We start from the raw sequence: 25,568 nt of genomic DNA, 5'->3' as shown, positions 1-25,568 counted from the left end.
TGCAACTGATTCTCATTATTCACTATACCAATGGGTTCTTTTTAAAATTTTAAATATTTTATTTATTCATTCATGAGAGACACAGGCAGAGGAAGAAGCAGGCTCCCTCTGGGGAGCCCGATGCAGAACTCGATCCCAGGACCCTGGGATCATGACCTGAGCCAAAGGCAGATGCTCAACCATTGAACCATTCAGGTGCCCTGTCACTGTACCGATGTTCTATAAAGTTACAGTGGGCACTGAAGAAGTGGTACTGAATCACTGCTCACAGGGGAGATGCAAAGTTGGGCTCCTGGGAGTGTCTGCCTACACTTCCATCAACCCATCAATACGTAACCATGTTTTATGCGTGTTTTTCTTGAAAGACACCTTATTTAATATATACTATTGATTTATTACCGCTGAGCTCACGGTCACTAGGACTACAATTCATGCCTGAATGGAGCCTATCTAACACATGGATTTTCTCCATCCGAGGCATCACAGCCTTCTTGCACTTAGTAAAGCCAGACAGTACTTCAGCACAATGCTTGGGGGCCATGGGAAGCAGCCAGATCAGCAACAGAGAGCATAAAAATGAAAGAGCATGGCATTAACCACACTGCAAAAAGGACACTTGTTTACAGTACAAGTTGGAAGGCAGGGGGTCACCTTGTTCTATCTCAGCCTGCAACACACATGTTAGGTGACTCATATTTTTCACTGTACATGCCTGCACACAACTGTGAAGGCCCTACAGGCATGGCTTTGGGGGTTACAAATAAATTATAGCAAGTAGGTAAGCCTGCAAATACGGAATCTGTGAATAAGGGAAAACTGCCGGCATATAAGAAAGTTGTCGGATGAGAAATTATTGTGATGTTTTAGAACACCCTTGTTTACTCAAATGCATATGGTATTTCTTTGGAACACTGATACTCTTTGTATTTCTTTATGACTTATATTACATACCTATGCCTAAAAAGTATCCGAGTTGCGGGGACTTATTACAGGAAAACATAATGCTGTATATTGGCAGCAATATGGCCCAACGGGGATAAATCACTTTTCCCCTGGAGGGTCTAACTACCACTGCCCCTCTCAAACTATTTGAGACTTTTATTTTTATTTTTAAAGATTTAATTTATTTATTCATGAGAGAAAAAGAGAGAGAGGCAGACACAGGCAGAGGGAGAAGCAGGCTCCCTGTGGGGAGCCCAATGCGGGACTTGATCCCAGGACCCCAGGATCACACCCTGAACTGAAGGCAGATGCTCAAACAATGAGCCACCCAGGTACCCCACTACTTGAGACTTTTATTTTTTATTTTATTTTTTTAAATTTTTATTTATTTATGATAGTCACACACAGAGAGAGAGAGAGAGAGGCAGAGACATAGGCAGAAGGAGAAGCAGGCTCCATGCACCGGGAGCCCGACGTGGGATTCGATCCCGGGTCTCCAGGATCGCGCCCTGGGCCAAAGGCAGGCGCCAAACCGCTGCGCCACCCAGGGATCCCATACTTGAGACTTTTAAAAGATGGGTTGGACAATCACTAATCGAATCTTTCTGTAATATGTGCAGCCACGGAAATAACTGCCCGATCAGGACACAAGCTGGTGACTCTGCCACAGACCAGCCGTTTTCAACCATGTTTCTTCTTAGTCTGTATTTTCGATGATCTGACATCTGGGGACTTGTTGCCCTTCTCAGGGCCAGTGGATTCCTAGAGCTAGTCCACGATTCGCTTGTAAGAGCACCCTTCTTTTTTTTTATTAATTTTATTTACTTATTTATTTGAGAGCAAGAGCAAGAGCAGGGGTGGGGGTAGGGGCAGGGGTAGGGGCAGAAGGAGAAGCAGACTCCCTGCAGAGCAGGGAGCCCAACATGGGACTTGATCCCAGGACTTTGGGAAGGCAGACACTTAACCAACTGAACCACCGAGGCACCCTGCAAGAACACTTTTCATACACAAACCCACCAATCCAGAGCCCACACTCTGAACCCCTCCTCTGTGGGGCTCTCGCATTCAGGACCACTGTCCTGCCCTGATCACCCCCAGGGGCAGGCACCAGACCACTAGAGACCACCCCTAAGCCCCAGAGCCTGCTGAAATTTTTCAAACTAGTCAGTCCTAAACCTGTTTACTCTGCCCTACCCACTCTTCCCCATAGAAACCACAGTAAAGGGGATCCCTGGGTGGCTCAGCGGTTTGGTGCTTGCCTTTGGCCCAGGGCGTGATCCTGGGTCCCGGGATCGAGTCCCACGTTGGGCTCCTGGCATGGAGCCTTCTTCTCCCTCCTCCTGTCTCTGCCCCTCCCCCTCTATCATGAATAAATAAATAAATCTTAAAAGAAAAAAAAAGAAACCACAGTAAAGGTTCTTGCCCACGCTTTCCCTTCATGCCCTCTGGCTCCTGACTGACCCTGGGGCAGCTCCCTGTGGCCCTCCGTGACTGTAAGGGGTGACGTAGGGGGACTGTCAGTACAAACTTTTCTCCTGGCAGTCATTTCCATACCTGCATGGCTTACCATACCGGCTAGAACAAATCCTGGAGACCCTCAAACATCCCTTGGCAGCAGTTTTCTTACATCTAGACACGTGGAAATTGTGGGACTGCTGGTGGAAATGCACAGTGGTGTAGCACTTTGAAAAACTGGTGGTTCTTCAAATAGCTAAACACAGAGCTTACCCTACACTCCAGTCATTCCACTTCTGGGTATATGCCCAAGTGAAGCGATAAGGTATAGCCACACAAGTATTTGTACATAAATGTTCACAGTAGCATCATTCACAACAGCCCAAAGTGGAAATGACCCCAGTGTCCATCAACTGATGGAGGGATAAACACAACGTGGTCCATTCATACAGTGGAATATTATTCAGCAGTAAAAGGAATGGAGCACTGATTCATGATAGAATGTGGATGGATCTGGAAAATACACTGAGTGAAGGAGGTCAGACACAAAAAGATCATATGTTGTAGGAGTCCGTCTCTAGGAAATGTGCAGAACCAGCAAATGCACAGAGATAGAAGGTAGATAGATTAACAGTTGTGCAGGACTTGGGGGAGAATGAAGGGTGACTGCTAATGGGTATAAGGTTTCTCTTGGGGGTTCTAATGTTGATTGTGGTGACTGCAGCTCTACCAAAAGCCAATGAATTGTACACTTAAATGGGGGAATCATATGGTATGTGAGTTGCATCTCCGTAAAACTATCAAACAAACCAATAAACTCCTTGAGATAGAGCCATTTTTCTGCAGAACACAGCGTGAGTTTGTCCTTCTGCCCTGGGCTCTGAGAGAGACAGGAACATGCATCCATCCTGTTATCAGGCTTGCCGAGACCAGACAGCCGTGGCGGGACAGATGGGCAGTGGTGGGGTGCTGGGATCCGGGCCATGGCGTGGAGCTCGGCACACGGCTGCCTAGCACTGTCTGCGTGGCCATGAAAGCTGCTTCAGAGCCTAATTAGCACTGTCTGCACACTGCTGCGAGGGGCATCGATTGGCGTGCACCGGGCCTGCTGCAGAGACTGTATGCCACAGAGCCATTTCTACGATGGGACCCAGGCAAGGGGTAGGGACAAAAATAAGAAGCAAGCAGAGAAAAATGGAAAAAGTTCTTTGCCCAGAGGGAAAAAACACAGGCTGTTCTCAGCAACACAGACAGCAGCATGTTCTCTTGATTATTCTTTAAAACCTGTTTTGTCAGGGCACCTGGGTGGCTCAGTGGTGGAGCGTCTGCCTTTAGCTTGGGTCATGATTCTGCAGTCCTGGGATCGAGTCCCCCATTGGGCTCCCTACAAGGAGCCTGCTTCTCCCTCTGCCCCTATGTCTCTGCCTCTCTCTCTCTCTCTCTCTGTCTCTCATGAATAAATAAATAAATCTTTAAAAACAAAACAAAACAAAACACTTTATTGTCAGGGCACCTGGGTGGCTCAGTTGGTTAAGCTCAGTTGATTTTGGCTCAGGTCATGATCTCCAGGTTGTGGGATCAAGTCCCGTGTAGGGCTCCATGCTCAGGATGGAATCCACTTGGGATTCTTCTCTCTCTCTCTCTCCCTCTGCCCCTCACACACACCTGGGGCGCTCTCTCAGAACATCAATCAATCAATCTTATGCACCTGGGGCACTCTCTCTAAACATCAATCTTATTTTTTTTAATGTTTTATTTATTTATTTATGTATTTATGTATTTATTTATTTATTTAATTTTTGATAGTCACATAGAGAGAGAGAGAGGCACAGACATAGGCAGAGGGAGAAGCAGGCTCCATGCACCGGGAGCCCGACGTGGGATTCGATCCCGTGTCTCCAGGATCGCGCCCTGGGCCAAAGGCAGGCGCTAAACCGCTGCGCCACCCAGGGATCCCTAAACATCAATCTTAAACAAACAAAAAAAACCCCACACACTATATTGTTAAAAAAAAGCTAACCATCACCAGAGCTTTCAGAGTCATGATCACAGATCACCATGACAAATGGAATAATGAAAAAGCTTAAGGTAGTGTGAGAATTATCAACATGTGAGAGACACAAAGGGAGGAAAAATGGGTTGGACAGACTTGTTTGATGAAGGCTTGCCACAACTCTTCAATTTGTTAAAAAACGCTGTATCTGCAAAGTGCAATACAACGAGGTATTCCCATACTTGACATGAACATTGGACCCCACACTGTGAAGTTCAGGTGCAGAGGGGCTAACTTCCAGGATAGTTTTACTCCCAGCAGGACCCTGGCCTCTTGTAGGTCCTGCAGGCCACAGACTTTTCCCTGATACACAAGCACACAATCCATTAGTTCTGGTAGGAAGCCTAAGGGCTCACAAGGAAAGTTCATTAACAAGACTTCATAGTTACAAACCCCCTGAAAGTCATTTATCGAGGAAGCCCAATGTGACATACCCAGCGACCACCTTAATTGGTTTTCAATTGTCCTTTACAATCTAGAAGCATGCTTATTTCTAACAATAGCGACTTTCTGGCAAGATTTTATATTCTCAATGGCAGATTCCTCCAGCTGCTCGATGGGGAAGCAACTGGGAACATCTTTTGAAGGCAGCTGGGCCCTGGCACAGAAGTCTCCTCCCAATTTTCTGCAAAGGGCCACACAAAGGGGCCAGCCAAGTGGCAGCTTTAGGCGGGAACAGCCTTCCCCAGCTGCGCAGCAGTTTCAAAAGCTTGGCTTCAAAATAATTGCTACTTTTCTCATATTTACTGAGGTCCTGTGTCCCTGTCCCTGCCCCTATTCTTTGTCTCAGTGAAGACTTTCCTTTCAGGCTGAGATTGCCACCTGTCTCTGGAGAGTTCTAGCAAGCACGCGCTTCAGGCGAGTGTTCGAGAGACAATTAAGAAAATCTGAGACAAAATGAAGTCTTCAGTTCACAGTTCCTGGCTTTTCAGCCACCTGAGAATAGACTAAATCGATGCCAAGACAACTCATCGATTTCTCTGCCCTGCTTCATTTTGGCGTTACACAAGCCAAGATGGTAAAAAGAAGAATAAAACCACAGAAGACAAAGAAACAAAACACAACAAAAAAACCTTAACCCTGTGCCTCAGGGGACAAGGGCAGCAGGGTGTGTGTGTGTGTGGGGGGGGGGAGCATCTTGGGGCTTAGAAGTTAAGTGTGAGCTATAAAGAATTCTCTTCCTAAACCTATTACCCAATAAAAATCATTCACAAGCCTTCTATTACCAAATTACGTCAAACCTAGCAAACACCATTAAAAAAAAAAGTGCTTATCTTCTTGACTATATGTGTAGAAAACTTAAAAATCACAAAAAAGCATAAAAGTAGAAATAATCCATAATGCTGCCATCCACTGTTAATTAACTGCTTGTATAAATGGTTTCGTAAATGGAGAAATAATGTTTAATAGTGAGTGATCCTAAGATCTGGGTTCAAAAAAATCCCTTCCATACAGCAAAAAAGAATCATGTTCACAGCATTTATGTATTTTTTGCACGAATACCAGGCAGGGTGGTGAGGGACACGTGAGTTATGCTGTCGAGTGATACACCTGTCAATTATGTCACTGCAAAATATTCTGTATTAGTATTCTATGGATAGTTCTGGAAGTTAAAAATAGAAAAGACAGGGCACCTGGGTGGCTCAGCAGTTGAGCGTCTGCCTTCAGCTCAGGGCATGATCCCGGAGTCCTGGGATGGAGTCCCACATTGGGCTCCCTGCAGGGAGCCTGCTTCTCCTTCTGCCTGTGTCTCTGCCTCTCTCTGTGTGTCTCTCATGAATAAATAAATAAAATCTTAAAAAAAAAATATATATAGAAAGGACAAGAACGCCTACATGTCTAAGAATAAAAATGAACCGCAACCTGAACCTTCACTTTTCTCAAACATGAGCTTAAAGTGGACCAGACTGAAATGAAACATGTAACATTAAAAAATGTTTCACAGGTAATAAAGGATACAATCTTCAGGAACTGGGGCTTGGTTCATGAAGAGTTCTTTGATAAGACACTGAAAGTCTGATCCACAAAGGACAAAAAAAAAAAAAAAAAAAAAAAAGCCCCACAACTCTGAATTGACTTCATCATAATTGGAAACTTTTGCTCCTTATGAGGACGGTGGGGGTGGGGCGGGGTATCTGCAAGCCGCCTATGTGACAAAGGATTAGCATGTAGAATATGTAACAAGTTCTCAAAGCTCTATCGTAAAAACACAACCCATTTAGAAAATTAGCAAAAGAGATGAAGATGCATTTCCCACAAAGAAAATATACAGATGGTCAAAAAGGCGCATGAGAAGGCACTCTGCTCATGAGCCACGAGAGAAATGCAAATAAAACCACCATAAGATGGGCGAAGACAAGAAAGAGTGACAGCTCTAAAACAGGCGGGGTGTGGAGAAGCCAGGTCACTCACACGCTGCCATCGGGAATGGAAAATTAGTGCCACCAGCCTGGAACACAGTGGGGCAATTTGTAGAGAAAATACAGTAACTGCACCCCTGGGTATTTATTTCAGAGGAACACAAAGCATATGGCCAGACACACAGAAACCTGTATGTGTGACCGTCTGTGGCAGCTTTATTCAGGAGGAGCCCCAAACCGGAAACAACAACCCAGATGTCCTGAGGGGCCAATGGCCAGGCGGACTGTGGTCTGTGCAGACCACAGAATCCTGCTCGGCCACAAAAGCACCCCCTCTTTTAAAAAATATTTTATTTATTTATTCATGAGAGACACGGAGAGAGAGGCAGAGACATAGGCAGAGGGAGAAGCAGGCTCCTTGCAAGGAGCCCGATGAGGGACTCGATCCCAGGATCCTGGGATCATGCCCTGAGCCAAAGGCAAGACACTCAACCGCTGAGCCACCCAGATGGACCTCCTGGGTGCCATCCGAGAGAAAAAAAGCCAAACTCAAAAGGACACTGTACTATTTCACTTCTATCACACCCTTGAAATGACAGAGTTCCAGAGATGGAAACAGATTAGTGGCTGCTGGGGTTAAGAGTGGTGGATCCAAGTGCAGGGGATGATTTTCATGGCGTCGGAACAGGCCCTGGATCTCAGGGACAGTGGTCACGGGAGTCTACACGGGTGATCAAATGTCACAGGACTGGATGCACTCCCTGTCCGATGCAATTTTCTGTTTTGCTGTCCTATATACTCACCCAGAAGGGAACCACGGGGGAAGCTGGGTGAAGGGTTTGTGTGACTTCTGCAATTTACTGGGAGTCCACAGTGATTTCACAAGGAAAAGTCTGAAACGCACAAAAACGACACCAACAAAAAAATAACCCCAAAACAACACTCATGACCAAGGTCTTGGTTGGCGTGGGCTGAGATAACAAAGGACCACAGACTGGGGGCGCTTAACAACAGACATTTATTTCTCAGTTTGGGAGGCTGGGAAGTCCAAGATCAAGGCGCTGGTAGCCTCGGTCCTGGGTGAGGGCTCTGTCCTGGGTGAGGGCTCTCTGGCTTGCAGCCAGCCAGCCAGCCGAGGTCTCCCTGTGTGCTCAAGGAGGAGAGACAGAGCAAGCCCTCTGGCTTTCCTCTTACAAGGGCACTCATCCTGGGGGCCCACTCTCATGACCTCATCTAAATCCAATTACCTCCCAAAGGCCCCACCTCCAAATACCATCATACTGTGGGCTAGAGATTCCACACAGGCATTCGGAGAGGGGAGACACAATTCAGCCCCTAAGACCCATCAAATGAATAAAAACCACATTTCCTAAGAATGCATTCACATAAAGAACTCTTGTTGCTTCCTGGATGCCTCAGGACGAATAAGCAGCTGCCTCTTCCTTCCTTCCTCTTGACCTCTCAGAGGGAAGACCAAAGGGCATGCATAGCCTCCTCTCAGAAAGGATTACTGGAAGAAGGTGCCCGACACTACACAACCAAGACTCCAGAAAGCAGTTCTGACGGCCAAGGAGGCGGCTCTGGATCAGTTCTCTCTAAGAAGGTAGCCTTCAGAACATTCCGAGAGGGTTACCCTGGAAATAAGACCGGTCCGAGGACCTCACAGCAAGTTAACTTCACTTGGGGATACCAACAGGACTGTGAGGAGTATAAACCTTGATGAGAAAACATGAGAAGGTAAACCTGGTTCTCTGAGCAGCAACCCCTCCAGGGGACCACCGTGTAGAACAAAACAGGCAAATATGAGGATCTTGAGGGATGACCCTGGTTGAGTTACCGGGTGGCCCTGGGCTCAGCTCAGTAGGCTCGAAACCTAGGATGTTGGTCTGGGGTATCACGTTCTGTCCCTTCCTGCTGGCGCAGGACACTTGTGTCCCTGGGATCCCTGGGTCTTTAATAACAGGTTGCTCCTTGTGAAGCTGAGGGTCTTTCCTGGAACTAAGGGGACGGAGTATTGTTGGGTTTATTTTCCTTCCTTCCTTCCTCCCTCCCTCCCTTCCTTCCTTCCTTCCTTCCTTCCTTCCATTATTACTTTGTATCCTGGTAAAATAAATGTATAGAATAATTAATCTCTTCCACCATTCAAAAGTGTACAATTCAGCAGCATTCAATACACTCACAATGTGTGTAACCAACACCATCTCTACCCAAAACCTTTTTCATCATCCCCAACAAAAACTTTGTACTCATTAAACAAAAACAACACCCCCACCCCCACCCCCAGTCCCGGCCCCCACCATTTCTAGTTTCTCTGAGGCTTTTGCTCCAGGTGCCTTACCTAAGTGGAATCACACAGTATTTGTCTTTCTGTGCCTGGCTTATTTCACTTAGCATGATGTTTTCAAGGTTCATCCATTTTTTTTTTTAAAGATTTTATTTATTTATTCATGAGAGACACACACAGAGAAAGAGAGAGGCAGAGACACAGGCAGAGGGAGAAGCAGGCCCCATGCAGGGAGCCTGGTGTGGGACCTGATCCCGGGACCCCAGGATCACACCCTGGGCTGAAGGCAGCACTAAACCTCTGAGCCACCAGGGCTGCCCAAGGTTCATCCATGTTATGGATTGAATGTTTGGTGTTTGTGTCTTCCCAAAACTTGTATGTTGGGGCCCTAACCCCCAGAGTGGCTGTCTTTGGAGACAGGGTCTCCGAGAAGTCATTAAAGTTAAATGAGAACATCAGGTGGGGGGCCCTGATCTCACAGGATCAGTGTCCTTATATTAGAAGAGACGCCAGAAGGGCACTTGGGTGGCTCAGTCTGTTAAGTGTCTGCTTTTGGCTCAGGTCATGATCTCAGGGTCCTGGATCAAGTCCCGCATCAGGCTCCCTGCTCAGCAGGGAGTCTGCTTCTCTCTCAAATAATTAAAATAAAATCTTTAAAAAAGGAGAGAGAAAGAGAGACACCAGAGAGCCAGATGCCTCCCTCCTCCTGCCCCATCTTTCTGCATAAAGAAGAGGGCTCTCACCAGAAACCGAATTTGCTGGCATCTTAAATTTGAACTGCTGGCCGCCGGGCTTGTGAGAAATAAATTTCTGTTATTTCCATACCTCCAGCATTTCTGTGGGGAAGGGTCAGAGAAATATGCTTAGCAGGGCAGGCAGGAAGGTAAAAGGACAGAGAGGGGGACACGGAGCTAATCTTGCCTTCTCAGTGCTGGGCACACAGCAGCCGCTGAACACAAACTGCACAAATTAAAGTCACCAGGTCAGAAGTTTGACTCAGACATGAAGACAGTTCGGGGTGAGACTGTCTGAGCCCATATGGAGCAACTCTGGGGAGCCGGGGGAGGGGAGGACAGAAGTGACAAAGGTGGCAGGAGGGCAAAGTGATTGTGGTTTGAGAAAGGAGAAAGGAAATTCATCTTAAAAACTCAGGGATAGGGATGCCTGGGTGGCTCAGCAATTGAGCGTCTGCCTTTGGCCCAGGGCGCGATCCTGGAGACCCGGGATCGAATCCCACGTCGGGCTCCCTGCATGGAGCCTGCTTCTCCCTCTGCCTGTGTCTCTGCCTCTCTCTCTCTCTCTCTCTCTCTCTGTGACCATCATAAATAAATAAAATTAAAAAAAAAAAAAAACAAACTCAGGGATAGGGACACCTGGGTGGCTCAGCGGTTGAGCGTCTGCCTTTGACTCAGGGTGTGATCCTGGATCCTCCCTGCATGGATCCTTCTTCTCCCTCTGCCTGTGTCTCTACTTCTCCATCTCTCTGTATCTCTCATGAATAAATAAATAAATAAATAAATAAATAAATAAATAAATAAAATCTTTAAAACAAAAACAAAAACCTCAGGGATAGGAGCACCTGGGTGGCTCAGTGGTTGAGCATCTGCCAATTTGAAGGAGCTCCTTTAAAACGAGGTTTGGAAATAAAGACAGGGAGGTGAGTTAACCTAAAAGTAACCTGACAGGCTACAATGAAGAAACTGTCAAGAGACTCAGCAAAGATGGGTGGGTGGGGGGAGATCCCCAACAGTGGCACAGGTGAGATAATCCAGGCAGTTTGCTGAGTGCCTGCCCCAGGCTCAGTAAATCTGCAGTGTGGTGCATGCAGGGCTGGGTCATCTTAGACCTCATCCACATCAGTGTGATAACAAGAGTCGGGAGGGCCAAACTGCTGGCCAGCCAAGCCTGCCCTGGCATTCATCTCAGGCCGAGGCTGAGTTCAGCGAGTAGATGGTTCACTGGGACACCAGCTGGGATGGCACCTAGAAAGCTGTATTCTGACAAGTACCACGGAGGGTCAGATGCAGGTGGGCCAAACACAGGCCATGGCAGAACACGCCGGGAGGGTTGATAGAACAATCAAGGGATCTCAGCCATATGTGAGAGGAAGAGTGTCAGAATGGGGGACACTGGCCAGAGAAAAGGAACACAAGGATAGTTCCCCTCCCCCCTTTTTTTTTAAAGGATGGTCCTCGTAAGGGCTGGCCTGCTGGCAGGCGTGGAAACAGACTCTCCTTCTGAGGCTCACAGCACATGCGGTGAGGTTGGCGCATATGAGGAATTCCTAGTTTTAAGAATTAAAAAGTGGGCTCTTGGGTGGCTCAGTGGTTGGGCATCTGCCCTTGACTCAGGTTGTGATCCTGGGGTCCTGGGATCGAGTCCCACATCAGGCTCTGCATGGGGAGCCTGCTTCTCCCTCTGCCTGTGTCTCTTTCTCTCTCTGTGTCTCTCATGAATAAATAAAATCTAAAATAATAATAATAATAAGAAGAAGAATTAAAAAGCAACCACCCAGTATTTCACAAATCAGAAAGAACCACCACTCCTGTTATAGAACATTTCGTTCCATTCTTATTTCTATTAATTCCATTTATGGGGAACTGCTGCTAATAACCATTTATAACTTACAAAAATTTGCACAGTTCGACCTAATGCCAGAGTGAGCTCCAACTGAAGATACAATTTTGCATTCTGCCTTTCTGCTGAAGACTGTGTCATAAGCATTCATTCCACTGTACTGTACAAGAGATTTCAGGAACCTTCGACAATTTCTTTCTTCCAGAAATCTTTTGCAATGGCTGTGAAACTGCTTATTAAACAGGAATGTTCCTCCAATCGAGTGGTTCCAATGGCTTCACAGAGTTATAATAAAGCCAATGGAACTAGAAGGTATGATGCTGAGGGAAATAAGTCAGAGAAAGACAAAAACTGTATGATCTCACTCCTATGTGGAATTTAAGAAACAAAACAGATGAACAAAACAAAGGAAAAATAGAAGAAGATAAAAACAGAGAAGGAGGCAAATCACAAGAGATGGTGAACTCTAAGGAAACACACTGAGGCTTGTTGGAGGGGAAGCTGGGTGCGGGGATGGGGGTGACTGGGTGATGGGCATTAGGAGGGCACGTGGTGTAATGAGCACTGGGTGTTACAGGCAACTGATGAAATCACTAAATTCTACCCGAGGGGTGCCTAGGTGGCTCAGATGGTTAAGGATCTACCTATGGCTCAGGTCATCATTCCAGGGTTCTGGGATCCAGCCCCGCATCAGACTCCCTGCTCAGTGGGGAGTCTGCTTCTCACCCTCCCTCTGCTGCTCCCCCTGGCTTGTGCTCTCTCGCTCTAACAAATAAATAAAATATTTTAAGAAAATTAAAAAGAAAAATAAATAAATTCTAGCCTGAAACTAATACTACACTATACGGCAACTAACCTGGATTAAACTGGGGGGTGGTGGTGGTGGGGGGTTGGCGGCTAGGTTTGCACTCTGCAAGCGGGCTCAAGAGTGCAGCCTCTCAGATCCCTCAGGATGCACTGGACAGGGTTCTTCTGAGCACTCCTGGTACCCTGGGGACAGAAGGCCCTCCCTCAAGGCCCTCCTCCCCCACCAGGGAATGAGGCCTAGAGGCTCACTTCCCAGTAGAGGCCCCTCCCCATGCTCTTCTGGGAATCGCCTTCATCTTCATAGGACCTTCCCTCCATGCGTCAGCTCCTGATGGGTGGCACCCGCAGCACAGCCTTCTGTGGCACCCCAAGGTCCAATGGGTCACTGGCCTTGCCTTCTGTCTACTTCATGGGCCTCACGCCTGTTCCCTGACGGGTCAGCCTAAGCTGCAACCTCCTTGGAGCTAGGGGTTGGGGGGAGCACCCGTGCCCTCCCATCCCACTACCTTGCTGCCCTGTGTCTCACCACATACCAGTTAGTACTTCCAGAGCTTTGGCTCTGACTCCCTGTTCTAGTCATGCACCATTTGCACTCTGCACCCCAGCCACACTGACATGCAGCACCAGGAGCCTCCTAGTCATGGGTGCCTTGGCTCGGGCACCCCTTTGCCCGGCAAGCCTTGCGGCCTGGCCAGAGTCCCTCTGGGTTGCCCTTCCTGCTTCCCACCCCCACAGCCTAGGCCTCCCTGCACCCTTCCTTTACCTTCATGCACACTACTGGTTAGGGCTTTTATCATACTGCCTCGTGCTCCACCGAACCTTGACCTCTAGGAGGGCAAGGGGCAGGTGTCACTTGACATCTCTGGATGTCAGCACTGCTTTGATCTACGCACTGGGCCAGCCCACTCCCAGCATGGGTACAAAGACCTCGTCTCCATCAGGTGGAGAGGTTGGGAAGATACCCAAGGGTGAGGCCTACTATTTCACCTTAGAGGCAATCTGCTGGGATGCCTGGGTGGTTCAGTGGTTGAGCACCTGCCTTTGGCTCAGGTCATGATCCTGGGGTTCTAGGATCTACCACATCTGGCTCTCCACAGGAGACTGCTTCTCCCTCTGTGTCTCTCATGAATAAATAAATGAAATCTTAAAAAAAAAAAAAAAAAAGGCAACCTGCTGCTTTCAGGGCTATTATTTCTGGTGGGATTTTTGAAAAAGCTCCACATTAACAGGCTGTGTGGTTACTGGATTCTGCTTGAAGGTGTTGGAAGGACATGGTCAGGAAATGAGTGACTATTTATCGCCATGGCTCATGCCTTAATGAACTCCTCTGCCCCCAAAGCTTCGTGCACTTCTTCACCCTCAGATATGCTGTCAGCTGATCTAGCTCCTGCCTCTACAGCACTGGCCTCTGGGCCGCATGCTCTGCAGTTGACCTTTCCCAGCCCACTCTTCTCTTTGAGTCTCTGTGGGAGTCTTGCTACCCTGGCTGACTTCACAAGGACAGCCCTCCTCCTTCTGATGCTCAGAGCATCCCCATCCCCAGGAAACACACATGCAAGCCTGCCCTTGGCCCCAGCATGTGGGCTTTCCTGACAGGTTTTCATGCTTTGTGTTTGCAGGAAGGCCAGAGCTACATTATTTGCCCTGAGTCAAGGTTAGAGGCCTCGTGGCCTCCAGTTTGTCAAGGGAAAAACAGGGGAGGGGCCATTGGTATTCTCATCTCTAAGCCCCAAGAGCAGGACCTGAGCTCCTCAGCCTCCTCCAGCCTCAGAATTCTGAGTTGCCTTCCTCTGAAATGCAGAAGGCTCTTGAGATCCTTCCAACACTGCAAGGTGACCCATGATAAAAAAAAAAAAAAAGAGTTGTGCTAGCACAGTAAGAAAAACTGTAGGATCCAGGAGCACCTGGGTGGCTCAGTCAGTTAAGCATCTGCTTTTGGCTCAGGTCAGGATCCCGGGGTCCTGGAATCAAGCCCCGAGTCAGGCTCCCTTCTCAACAGGGAGTCTGCTTCTCCTCCGCTTGTGTGCTATTTCTGTTTCTCTCTCAAATAAAAGAAAAAACAAACAAAACAAAACAAAACACTGCAGGGTCCATGGTGAGAAACCACAAGTCTCCCATGAAATCCATTTGGAGCTGCTTTTCCTTCTGGAATGTCTGAGTCTAGGATGCTCCGCAGTACAACACATACATGTTGCTTACTGGAAATATTAACACAAGACCTTAGTCCTGGCAAGGGTGGCCCATTCCGTTCTAGCTCTCCCTGAAGCAGCCTAGCATCATTTCCGTGACAGGTGTAGAAAAACATCACTCTGATTTTGCACAAGAGGGAAAATGAGGCCGAGAGGGGACAGGTAGGCAGAGAACTAAGTCTCAGTATCCAAACAACCAGAAGTCGGGGAAGTACCTGCTATACTACCGAGGGGATGAATCCTCCTTGTCCTCAATAAACCTTAACTTCAAAGGGCTTTTTTTGGGGGAGGGGGTGCGCTAGCTTTCTCTATTGATAAATAAGGCATTTCTCCAAAGTAATGTCTAATACCAAGATGGCATTTCTCTAAGTTGTCCTTTTTAAATAAAGATAAGAACTAATGAAGGCTAAATTGCGACAGTGAGTCATCTTAGGGGAAGGGGAAAAAAGCGAACAAAGGAGAACATTCTTGGGCATAAATCCAGTCGGCTGTGTGTTACTGTCCCAAAGTATAGAATGTGGTATGAACTCTTCACCTGCAGAGATTCATTCCTGGCTGATGAGAAACGGTCCTCACCAAACACTGACAAGGGCACATGAGAAAACATCACCTATGCCACTGTTACCTGGACTCGATCCCTCTTAATTAATAGTACAAGCGTAAACATGAATGTAAAAAAAAATTACAACTAAAACGAATCAATATTCTGTCATTCACAAGGGTCTCTCTGTACCCCGATCTGTATCTGCAGGGTGTTCACATTCTTTTTCTTTTTTTTTTTTAAGGTTTTATTTATTTATTTGAGAGAGTGCGCATGCACGAGCATGAAGCCCAACGTGGGGTTCGATCCCAGGACCCTGAAATCATGACGTGAGCCGAAGGCAGACGCTTCACCAGCTGAGCCACCCAGGCGCCCTTCACGTTCATTAACCACAGTGGACACATACATGTTTCACGTTCTCTCATTGCTCTGCTCTTCGTAAGCTCCACTTTAATTACTTTTCTGAATTACTTCTCTGTTGTAATTGTTCTGTCTGTTGTTAGACATTCGACTCACTCTAATTTCAGACAAGAGCCTCAAGGAGACAGCGTTCTGGAGGCAAAGGTCAGATGTTTTATGATGTTAGATTGATATTACCAAACTGCTTTCCCAAAGGACTGCACCACCCAGGACACCCTTGCAGGACAGTAAGGATAAAGACAGAGAATCCAGGAAGGTGACACGACAGAAGGATGGCCTCATTTTAGCTGGGTGGGATCATGGGTGTTCCTTCTCATTTCTCTAGTCTCTAAATTTTCTGCAATGCTTATATGACTTTTATAATTAAAAACAAGAAAGGTGAGCATGAGGAGGAAGCTGGGTGCAGGGCCTATTTGTAGGAACTCTCTGCACAATCTCTTTAGAACTTTTCCATAAATCTAAAATTATTTCAAAATACAAGTTTGAGAAAAAAGCTCAAAGCAGATGGTGATAATTTCTGATGCCACCCCAAATCAGCACTGCGCCGGGTTTTGCATGGCCTGCTCCTGTTAGGTTATGTAAGATCCACGGCTTGGGTTTCTTCCCCAAAGCGTGGGGTTGCAGAATTAGGGGCATTCCAGTACATGACTGTTCTCTTCCAAAACAGAGGGGGTCAGGAAGAGTGGGGGTCTGAATCTGGACTCTGTCATGGGCTGCTACTACCTCGGCGATCTTGGCTAACTACGTAGTCTCCCTGAGATTGTTTCGTCATCTATGCGGAACAGTAAATGCAGTCCACCTCATGGGGCTTTGGGGAGGATCCAGTGAGGAAATAAATCTACGCACAGATGTAGGAACAGGGCAAGAGGCCAACTGGTTGGCTTCCTCATGCCTGCCCCTAATATCCAAGCACCTCATTAAAGAAAGACTGACATTTTCCTGCACATAGACAAGACCGTGGGAGTGGGGTCAATACCAGAATACACAAAATCTTGTGTATTGGGAAGTGGGTAAACTGGGGCTTAGCTCCTCCCATTGAGCCCTGCACTGTCCAGGCGGTCACAGCCTTTGAAAGGGCTAGGTTTCCCCCAAAATAATAATGATAAAAGTTTGCAAGTTTGTTTTAAAAGCATAAAAATACCTCTTCCCACGGGAATAATGGTGTCTGAGTAAGGCAGATCCCCAACCCTGACAAGCCCAGGTGATCAAGAAGGTGACATGTTGACATGTTAGCAAACAAGTAATGGGAGCTGGGAGTGTTCCAGAGGGGAAGATGAGTCATTCTTCCTGGTGGGGGGAGGAGGAAGGTTATGGGGTCACCTGCACTGGGTCTTGAAGGATGAGTAGGAGATCTTTAGGAGGAAAGAAGGAAGGGGGAAGGCCATTCCAGGGGAGGGTGGTGAGGGGTCTGGTGGGGATCCGTGTGGGGTGGGCAGGCAGGGGGCATGGGAACAGGGAGGGGAGGAGTGTGGCCAGAGATGAGGATCAAAATGCAGGCTGGTTATCTTGGAAAAAAGAAGAAAAAAAAAAGGCAGGCTGGGCTGGGAGTGTGTGGTGTCACGTGCCACTCTAGGGCACTCTGACTTCCTGATGGGGAATCATAGGGGATTTCAAGTGAAGGCCAAGCAGGATGAGACCCATGCTCCTAGAGAGAATGGTGATGGCATGGGTGAGCAAGCAGAGGAGGCAGAGGGATGACAGAGGGAGGGAACCAGTTCAGCGGTCTGCATGCCAGTGACGATGTCCTGAATGCTGGCAGGGAGTGGCCACAGAAGAATGGGAAGATTGAGACACTGGTTTGGGCCACTGGGTGGTACTCCCAGGGGGTGGGACTGGAGAAAGCCAGGGAGAGGGCACAGTGGCACGAGGAGCACGGGGGTTCTCACCGTAGACCCCGCCAGTTCAAGATGTCACCAGGACGTCAGGACAGAAGTCCTAAAGGCAGCTGAAAATACAGGGTAACAGTGAAACCTGGGACTATCTACCTGGGGGCAATCCATGTGTAGAAACAGCTGGACTATTCAAGGGAAATAAGATGCGAGTAGTTGAAGACTGTGATTCTGAAGAACAATATTTAGTCCAAACAGGGTTTTGCTATGAGTGGTCTGCTCTTCATCCTGGGTGAACAGGTACATTATTTTTAAAAAAGACTTTATTTATTTTGGAGGGAGGCGAGGGAGAGAGAGAATCTTAGGTAGACTCCCCCTGCCAGCTCCCCAGCACAGAGCCTGACGTGGGGCTTGATCCCACAACCCCGATTATGGCCTGAGCTAAAATCAAGAGTCAGATGCTTGGGGTGCCTGTGTGGCGCAGACGGTCAAGCATCTGCCTTTGGCTCAGATCATGCTCCCAAGGTCCTGGGATCAAGCCCTGCATTAGGCTTCCTGCTCAAGACAGGGGGTCTACTTCTTCTTCTCCCCACTTGTGCGCGCTCTCTCTCTCTCTCTCAAATAAATAAAATCTTTAAGAAAAAAAGAGAAGAGATGCTTAACTGACTAAGCCACCCAGGTGCCCCAAACAGGTACATTCTTAAGCAACTCCTATTTAACAGGTCTCCTGTTAACAAGCCTCTCCTCCATCCAGGTGCACAACTCAGGATGAGGCAAATGAGGCAGACAGGAGGCTCTGCGGCCCTCTGCCTGCAGACATTTGCTTAACTAGAGCCATTTCTAATCTATTCCAGAGCCATATATGCCAGTAGTACTCATTATTATATATATATTCCTTAACAACAAAGTGCTACTTCAACTCCTGAACCACACAATGCAAGAGTTAGTGTTTCTAAAACTTAAAAGCAAGTCACTTAAAAACAAGCAAATGAAAATACTATCTGATGAGAAGAAGGTGATCTAACACCACCCCACTAGCCCAAATTAGGGGAAACTGATCATAGAAACCTAGAAATGTTCACTATTTCAAGGTTTTCCTGAAATTCTCATTAAATGGAAATTAGAGTGCAGAGACTGTACTACAGGCCTGGTATTTATTTTTGTTCTTAAGTAATCTCTACACCCAACACAGGGCCTGAACCTACAACCCTGAGATCAAGAGTTGCATGCTCTATTGACTGAGCCAGTCAGGTGTCCCTCTACAGGTCTGATTTAAAGCAAGAAAGATGACAGGGATTTCCTGTCTCCAAGGAAAGCCCAAAGGATACCAAAGGATTGACAAATAAAAGTATGTTTATCTACTTTAAGTTAAAGGACGTATTTTAAGGCTTGTAACTTTAAAAAAAGGGCCCTGCCCAGACTTCCCGTGTGACTCGTTCACACCCGACTCAAACCTACCCTCCAGCTGGCTGGTCTGGAGCCTGTGGAAGAGCAGGTGTCGTGGGCAGGTTGTCGTGCACAAGCTGGGGTGGCTCCACAGAATGATGAGTCTAATGAAGAGAGCTTTGGAGGAGGGCGGATAGGAGAAGACTGGCGCATAGGTATCCAAGGCCAAAAGTAGGCTCTGGTCAAGGGCAAGGGTGTGCTCCCAAGACAGGCTGGGGATGGGCCATTCTCTTTACTGGGGATGGGGCTCCATGGGCTGCGGTGAAGTTCTGTTGGCGGGGGAGGACAGGCAGGGACACATGTGGGTTGGAGAGAACACACACCCCTTAGTGTCGAAGTGAAGGGAAAGGTGTGCCAGGAAGCCAAATCTGGGAGGTCTCGCAATCACTAGTGCTGGGGAAGACCCCTGGGAAACAAGTATTTGGGGAAATGCAAGAGAACTATGAATCTCCTTGCAACACCCTACGGTCTCCACTTCCTCTCCTTCTCATGCCCTGGAATCCACAGGGTCAGACGGTTGTGCCCTCCTCTCCATGGCTCCAACCATCTCTATCGCTACAGACAGTGAGCACTCAGGATCTGCGACATTTAGGTCTAGAAAGGCTCCATCAACACTGAATTAGTAAACACTGAGCAGCCTCTGCTTCTAGGGAATTCAGGTTCCACAAGACTCTGGTCGTATTTTTTCTGGTCATATTTTCGTCAGCCCATCAATACCTCACCTTGTTTTCTGTGTGTTTTGGTTGGAAGAGACCTTATTCAATATGCACTGCTGCATCATAAACACTGAACAGAGCCAACAGCTCTATAACCCACGTCTGAACGAGGTTTGCCTGATATGTGTATTTTCTTTGCATCACAGTCTTCTTGTGCCTAGCGACAGTACACAGCATGTTGGTACAATGCTCAGGGCCACTTTCAACAGCAAAATAGCCAACAAAAAGCACAAAAATGCAAAAACGTGGCACTAAATACACCGCAAAAAGGACCCTTGTTTGATAGAACGAGTTCAAACCAAGACAGTGCGGGCCCATGAGCCTTGGGGGTTACAGATAATTGTTAGCCAGTGGTGAATTAAAAAATCTGGAATCCACAAATAATGAGTGAAGCATATTTGGGTTCTTAGAGGAAACTCCACACACGTGGGGATCTCTGTTTGTTGTTCGTTGTTGGCACAAGGCCTGGGGCAAGGTGAATGCTCAATAAATATTTGCTGAAGGAAGGGGCAGAGGGAGACCTGGTCTGGGGCAGGTCAGGGGAGAAATGAAGAGAAATGAAGCGGGCAGAAGGACAGGGTGGAGGGAACAACTGTGTGTGTGAAGGTTCTGTCATGGGCCTTTGGGATCCTAGGAGTTTATACTATTATCCTGAAAACTGAAGCCACTGAAAAGTTTATGCATGGGGCGCCTAGGTGGCTCAGTTGGTTAGGTGTCTGCCTTCGGCTTGGGTCATGACCCCACGGTCCTGGGATCAAGTCCTGCCTCAGGCTCCCTGTTCAGCAGGGAGCCTGCTTCTCCCTCTATCCCTCCTCCTGGCTTGTGATCTATCTCATGCTCTCTTTCAAATAAATAAATAAAATAAAATAAAGAAAAGAAAAGTTTACACATGAGGTCTTTGATCACATTTGCCCTCGGAAGCAGTGGCTGCAGTGGGGAGAACCTGAAAGGGGATGCAGGTGGATGCAGGGTGATGGGCAGGGAGGGGGTTGGGATTGGATGCAGGTGACCAGGGAAGGGCAGAGCCAGGGGCCAGAGGAAGGGAGAGGTGGTAAGTTCGATTTGAGTGAAGTTGCCCAAGCTACCCCTGGTGACTCAAGGTGATGGCTGACACGGAGCTCAGGAGAGAGATGTGAACAAGAGCAGGATATCTGCAGAAGACCAGAAGGCAAGGAGTGGGCGAGATTCCGGGGTGAGGGAGACTGCTTTGCAGAGCTCCTGGGATTGAACCGGATGAGACACAGAATTAGCTATCTTTAGGGTCCTGGCTCTGTTGCCAGTTTTCTTGGTACAAGAACAACCTAATTTAATTATATTAGTTTCTTTTGGGGGTGGGTGTGGGTAGGACTGCTGTATCACAAGCACTGGCTCAAACTATTATTATCCTTTTTTTTTTTAACTATTATCCTTAACTGAAATCTCAGAGTTGCTCCTTTAGGCTGTCATTCCGTTCTAATTCCCCATCCTGTGTTTCTGTAGTTGCTTATTTAGATCGATGGTTCTCAACCAGGGGGGATTCTGCGTCCTGGCCAACATTCGGCATTGTCTGGGAACGTTTTTGACTGTTATGATGGCTGGGGTACTCCCAGCATTGAGTGGGTCACCACCAGGGATGCCGCTCAACGTCCCACGAGCACAGGATGGCTCCACCACAGAGAATCACCTGGCCCCAAAGGTCCACGGTGCCAAGGCTGGGATGATTTAAGAGGCAGGCACAGGAGCTGAAACATTCTTCAGACTCATGTTAACCCTGCTGACTTCAGCCAGTTGTTTCAGTCACTGAGATTTCTGGGTTCTGACTCCATGACACTGTGATGAAGGTCACCCCTCCAGCTGTCAGCTCCAGCTTTGATCATTAAACTTTCTACATCTTTTATCTTTCTAAATTACATAGTAAACTGGCAGTCAGGACAGAGGACAGAGCCCAGGGGCGGTCCCTGTCTATGTTGACCCAGGGACACTAATTAATACCCGTAAGGAGCTTTCATCTAACTAGTTATGAGCCTGGTTACAGGATGATTAGCTCAGAATTATCTTAACACCTGTGTGCCCCAAGAATGTTGTGGGGGACCCGATTAAGTGCCTCCCACTTCCACATGTTCCACCTCGTTTCCCTGGTCTACTGGGCTGGATAGTTGTCACTAGAAGAGGAATGATGAGATATGGTTTCTTCCTAATGATTCACACTGGCTTTCAGGCTTATGACTGCTGTTGCCTCCTTAAACACCCCCTCTTCAGTGGCAGGAGTCATCTGGTCTGCGGTTAGGAGGCCACACCAGGCCAATTCTTCTGCTTCCTTCCCAGGCCTGGGACCACCACCACCTCTGGTGATGCACCTCAAGACGTCAAAAGTTGTAGATATATGACACTTGCTTTTCAGTTCTTGCAAGACTCTACAGCGTCAGATGCAACCAGTAGAAAAAACTCATAAAGAAACTAAAAAACCCAATTCAAAAAGTGGACAAAGGACTTGAACAGACATTTGCTCCAAAGGAGATACAGAGACAGTCAACAATCACATGAGACGATGCTCAACGGCACTCATCATCAGGGAAATGAAAATCAGAACAACAAGAAGCCACTTCACACCCACTAGGATGGTAGAGTTTTTTTTTTTTTTTTTTTTTTTTTTTTTTTTTTTTAGGATGGTAGAGTTTTTTAAAAATGGGAAACAGCCTGTGTTGATGAGGATGTGGAGAAACCGGAATCCTCATAGATTGCTGGCAGGAAGGGAAAATGGTGCAGCTGCTGTGGACAAGTTTGGTAGTTTCTCAAAAAGTCAAACAGAATGGTAACAGCCAGCAATCCTGCTTCAGCGTGTATACTCAAAAGAATTAAATGCAGAGACTCAGGGACGCCTGGGTGGCTCAGAAGTTGGGTGCTTGCCTTTGGCTCAGGTTGTGATCCTGGGACCAGGAATCGAGTCCCACATCAGGCTTCCTGCAAGGAGCCTGCTTCTCCCTCTGCCTATGTCTCTGCCTCTCTTTCTCAGTCTGTGTCTCTCATGAATAAATAAACTCTCCAAAAAAAATTAAAAACAGAAATTTATTAAAAAAAAAAAAAAAAGAACTTCTGTCTGCTTTTGAACATGAGAGACTCCTAACTCTGGGAAACGAACAAGGGGTAGTGGAAAGGGAGGTGGGCGGGGGGATGGGGTGACTGGGTGATGGGCACTGAGGGGGGCACTTGACAGGATGAGCACTGGGTGTTATACTATATGCTGGCAAATCGAACTTCAATAAAAAAAATATACCCAAAAAAAATAACTATTTGCTTTTATTGCTGGCCACTCTAGGTGTGACAGACCTACCAGCTTCATCAAGAGACAAGCTCCAGGATACAGGGAACTCTGCAGGACCCCACCCTGCCCCTTGAATGGTCTGGAAGGGCCCTGCCTCTGCCTTTTAGGGACCTCAGCAATTAGCAAGGATGGTTAATGAACCTATGAGAACAAAACCCCGTTCCGTTCCATCGGGGTGTTTCGACTCCTTCGGATGAACAAGTTTAACCAGTTCACAGGGGCCAGCCAGGTACAGGTGGCTCTGGAACATTTTACCAAGAGAGAAGTAGTCACAATCACTCCTAAAGGATGACATCGACACCAGTGGAAATGACCTTTCAATGTGGGGTCGATGAGGGGCAAACCTGGTCAAAGGGACAGAGGGGTGACCCCTTGGGCTGGAAGGTGACTGCTAAGAAAGAGAAAGTTGGTGTTTCACCTCATGATTTCATGGTTTCACCTCATGATCTGAGAAAAGAGCGTGCAGATGCCCTGTGCTGCCGGGCCTCTCCTGGAGATCACCTGTCCCCCTTTGCTCAACTTTACATTGTTTTTGGTGTCAGTAAGGACAGCACCACCCATGCGTAGTTCAGACCCTGAAAAGCATATGCCATGTGAGTTAAGCATTTTGTGTGACCTGGGTACAAGCCAGGGGGAGGGGAAGAGGGAGAGAAGCAGACTCCCCACTGAGCTAGGAGCCTCAAGCAGGTCTTGATCCTAGGACCCTGAGATCATGACTTGAGCCAAAACCAAGAGGGGGATGCTTAGCTGACTGAGCCACCAATATGTATTTTTTTAAAAAAGATTTTATTTATTTATTCATGACAGAGAGAGAGAGAGAGAGAGAGAGAGAGAGAGGCAGAGACACAGGCAGAGGGAAAAGCAGGCTCCATGCAGGGAGCCGGACATGGGACTTGATCCTGGGTCTCCAGGATCACACCCTGGGCTGAAGGTGGCGCTAAACTGCTGGGCCACCGGGGCTGCCCCATATGTATTTTTTTTAAAAAAACTTTATTTGGGAAATAAAGAGCAAATGTTAGCAGAGGTGGCTATAAGGAGGGCAGAGGAAATCAAACACTTGACAGAGTCCAGTGGCTTTCTCTTTCACCAGATAAAAAGCATTCTGTTAAAGGTGGAAGGCAGGGAAGAAAACACATGCACATACAATGCCAGAAAAAACCTGTTTGCTTCCAGTAGCCTGGGGAATTACTCAAGGGCACTGCATTTCTGTAAAAAACCGACAACTGAAATGGTGTCAGGGGTATTGAGGCTCCATAAGGAGCTCCCAGTGCAAACTCACATCTGAGAGAATCTCCTGTCCCCTTCACCTGTGTCCCTCACCAAATTTACAAAATCGGAGTCACAGCCCTAGAAACAGAATGGTAAAAATCATGAGTCCTCTGCAGTGGTGAGCAAGTTCCAGCCAGAGGGCCAGCCACCTATTGTTGTAAATAAAGTTTTATTGGAACACAGCCACGTCCACTTGTTTCCTGGTTGTCCGGGGCTGCTTTCAGGAGTAGCGGCAACAGGCGCTGTATGGTCTGCAAAGTCTAAAATATTTACTATTGGCCTCTTTGCAGAAAAAGTCTGCTGGTTCCTGGTCTACCTTATCCACTTGGTTCGTTCTGGAAGGGAGGGCCTATTGCAACAACCAAAATGCACCCAGCAGGGCTCATGTGGCACTAGAAGCTCCTGCTTTTAATCCCCAACACACGGAAGGGAATGGAATAAAGGAAGCAGTGAAGTGGATTAACTGTGTGAACTCATTACCGAATTCCAGAGCCCTGAAATAGTCTATGCTGGTAGCAAACAGGTATGAGGTTGCTTTCCGAGTGTCTCAGGATCCCCCACACTGCTAAGAACGCTGGCTCTAACTATTAATATAAGTCGGCAACCAGCTCCTGTATCAGGAAAGTTCCAGAACCTTGCAAGGACCTTTACTAGCATTCCTTTTAGTACTGCAAAGGTGTGAGCTTGAATATATTTTAATATATTTCACATCTCAAGGTCAGGAAGAAAGCAATTTCACGTACTTATGTAAGCTAGGTGCAGGGCCAAGCATATGGGCCTGTCTTTTCCTCCCTAAATTGATAAGACTTTTATATTTGATGAAGGAGGTATCTGAATGCATGGGGGAAAGAATAGATTACATAGGGACAGGGAGACAAGCAAACATTCAACACATCGTAGCATCTGGCACCTGTTTATATTGTATAGCAAATTATATTCACAAGGGAATCAGATTTAGAAGCTTTCCAAGCAAGAAACTAGGCCTTAAGATCTCCTCTGCTTTCCTCTCTTCGCTTACTGGGTTGAGTGAGTCAATGTCTAATGCTTATTTTGACTTTAAATCATCTGAAAATTACAACATGTTGTAAAAAATCTAAGAAATGAGTACCAATAACTTGTCAACTTGTTCTCATTTACGAGTCGCTGGAAATAGAAGGTTCCTGTGGTTGGGTGAATATGGTCCCCTCAAAATTCATGTCCACCCAGACCTCGGAATGTGGCCTCTTTTGGAAAGAGGGTCTTTGCAGATACAATTAACTTAAGGATCTCAAGATGACATCATCCTGGATTAAGGGTGAGCCGATGACTGGCACCTTTACAAGGCAAAGAAGATTTGGATGCAGAGATATACACAGATACACAGACAGACATGCAGAGGC

General features: G+C 47.2%; 1 protein-coding gene and 1 long non-coding RNA gene across 5 annotated transcripts in view; one reads left to right on the top strand and one right to left on the bottom strand.

The window, feature by feature from the left end:
- The window catches only part of ARHGEF18 (Rho/Rac guanine nucleotide exchange factor 18), an 85,427-nt gene that overhangs the window by 24,609 nt on the left and 35,250 nt on the right, over nt 1-25,568 (bottom strand). The gene's annotated exons all lie outside the window — the stretch shown is intronic.
- LOC144290649 (uncharacterized) lies at nt 8,403-16,256 on the top strand. Its single transcript, XR_013358227.1, has 3 exons — nt 8,403-8,547; nt 15,453-15,646; nt 15,736-16,256. It is a non-coding gene; the product is annotated as an uncharacterized LOC144290649 (long non-coding RNA).

Source organism: Canis aureus, chromosome 19 (assembly GCF_053574225.1).
Source record: "Canis aureus isolate CA01 chromosome 19, VMU_Caureus_v.1.0, whole genome shotgun sequence".
In the NCBI taxonomy this organism is placed as follows: Eukaryota; Metazoa; Chordata; class Mammalia; order Carnivora; family Canidae; genus Canis; species Canis aureus.
This window is presented reverse-complemented; position numbering and strand designations above follow the sequence as displayed.